Below are 2,714 nucleotides of genomic sequence, written 5' to 3'. Positions count from 1 at the left end.
TAAATTTATGTTGATTGTTAGATGAAGAGCAAGCCTTAGAAAGCAAGATTAGTAGAGGATTGAGAGAATCGAACCTTAAACACATGAGTGATTAGAGTGTATACACTACCAGTGAGGGTTCGATGCTCGATTCTTTGTTCCCTGCTTTCATGAGCTATTTTCTTCTTGCAAGTCTATTTGTACTTCATTTTCATGATTTGAATTAGTGAAATCCAGTTCATATTTATTCTTGGAGAATTTATTTACTTTTAAACCAAGTAGGAAGAAGCATTTCACATTTAGTTTCATCCATATAGATAGGATTGCATTTCATACATTCTAGAATTCCTCTTCATCTTTATAGTTTCTCTTTAGCTTAGCATGAGGACATGCTAGTGTTTAAGTGTGGGAAGGTTGATAAACCGCTATTTCATGGTTTATCTTGTACTCAATTTAGTGGGTTTTATCAACTCTTTACCCACTCATTCATACTATTTGCATGGTTTTATATTTGCCTTCCTAACTATGTACTTTGATTGAAAACATGCTTCTTTGGCCTTTATATTGCTAATATTAATCCTCTCTTATCACCATTAGATGCTTTGATATGTGTGTTAAGTGATTTCAGATATTACAGGGCAGGAATGGCTCAGGGGATGGAAAGGAAGCATGCAAAAGTGGAAGGAATACAAGAAGTTAGAGAAATTGCTAAGCTGTCCAGCCTGACCTCTTCGCACTCAAACGGCTATAACTTTAGCTACAGAGATCCAAACGATGCGTTTCCAGTTGCGTTAGAAAGCTAACGTCCGGGGCTTTGATTTGATATATAATATGCTATAGTTTCCCTGACGCTAAGTGACGCGAACACGTGATCCACGCGGACGCGTCGCATCTGCGAACTTCAATCCGCGCGGCCGCATGGACGACGCCTCCGCGTCACTTGCCCGCGACCTGAACGTACCAGAATATGCTGGGGGCGATTTCTGGGCTGTTTTTGACCCAGTTTGCGACCCAGAAAATACAGATTAGAGGCTATAAAGTGGGGGAATGCATCCATTCATCAGGAGGCTCTCACATTCACAATTTTAGGAGTAGATGTAGTTTTTAGAGAGAGAGGTTCTCTCCTCTCTCTTAGGATTAGGATTTAGGACTTCTCTTAGTTTTAGGAGTGACTCTCAATCCCAGGTTCTTTATTTTTATTTATTTTCCTAATTTAATTTATGAACTCTTCCATGTTACATTTGATATCTTTATTAGAGTTAATTGAGGTATTTCAGATTTATGATTGCTTTCTTTTATTTATATAAATAATTTAGATCTTTCCCTTTTGGCTTTGGTTGAGTCATTGGAGACTCTTGAGTTATCAAACTCATTGTTAATTGAAAATTGGAATTCTTCAAGAATTAATTCGAGTTCTACTAACTCTGACTTTTCCCAAGGAAAGACTAGGACTTGAGGAATCGGAATTAATTCATCCACTTAACTTACCTTCATAGTTAGAGGTTAACAAAGTGGGAGAAAAATCCAATTCTCATTACAATTGATAAGGGTAACTAGGATAGGACTTCCAGTTTTCATATCTTGCCAAGAGATTTTATTATTATTATTTTATTTTACTTGTTACTTAACTAACTTTTTACCTTGATCCAAAACTCCCAATTTACAAACTCATAACCAATAATAAGAACATACCTCCCTGCAATTCCTTGAGAAGACGACCCGAGGTTTAAATACTCGATTAACAATTTTAAAAGGGGTTTGTTACTTGTGACAACCAAAACGTTTGTCCGAAGGGATTTTTGTCAGTTTAGAGACTATATCTACAACGCGACTGTTTTTATGACATTCTTTACTGGCAAAAATCCTAACGTCAAAATGGCGCCGTTGCCAGGAAATTGCAAACGTGTGCCTTATTATTGGTTATTGTAAATATTTTTTTATTTTTGCTTGTTTATTTGTTTTTATTTTTGTTTTTATTTTTACTTTTTCTTAAGTTAAGAGGTTATTGGTTTTTATTTTAAAATTTTTATTTTATCTTATCAAATTTCAAAAATTCAAATTTAAAAATTTTCAAAATTCAAATTTAAAAATTTTCAAACTTCAAATTTCAAAAAATTCAAAATTCAAAAATTTAAAATTCAAAATTTTAAAATTTAATTTTCAAAATTTAAATAGGATAAATAATCCCAGCCTCTAGTAACTTAGTGACCTCTTTCTGCACCACTTCCTTCATGGCTGGATTTAGCTGCCTCTGTGGTTGAACCACTGGCTTAGCATCATCCTCCAATAGGATCTTGTGCATGCATCTTGCTGGGCTGATGCCCTTAAGGTCACTTATGGACCACCCAAGAGCTCTCTTGTGTGTCCTTAGCACTTGAAGTAGCGCTTCCTCTTCCAGGGGATTTAAAGCAGAGCTTATGATCACCGGAAAAGTGTCACCTTATCCTAGAAATGCATATTTCAGGGATGGTGGTAATGGTTTGAGCTGGGGTTTAGGAGGTTTTTCCTCTTTCTGAGGAAGTTTCAGAGGCTCTTTCAATTCCTCTGAATCCTCCAGATCAGGTTGAACATCTTTAAAAATGTCCTCTAGCTCTGATTCGAGACTCTCATTCATATTGACCTCTTCTACCAGGGAGTCAATAATATCACGCTCAAGCAGTCGTCTGATGTGTCTGGATGTTGCATAGCTTTGATAACATTCAACTTAAACTCATCCTCATTGACTCTCAAGGTTA

The sequence above is a fragment of the Arachis ipaensis genome, chromosome B02, assembly GCF_000816755.2.
Source record: "Arachis ipaensis cultivar K30076 chromosome B02, Araip1.1, whole genome shotgun sequence".
NCBI lineage: Eukaryota > Viridiplantae > Streptophyta > Magnoliopsida > Fabales > Fabaceae > Arachis > Arachis ipaensis.
The sequence above is the reverse complement of the archived record's forward strand: the minus strand, read 5'-3'. Positions refer to the sequence as shown.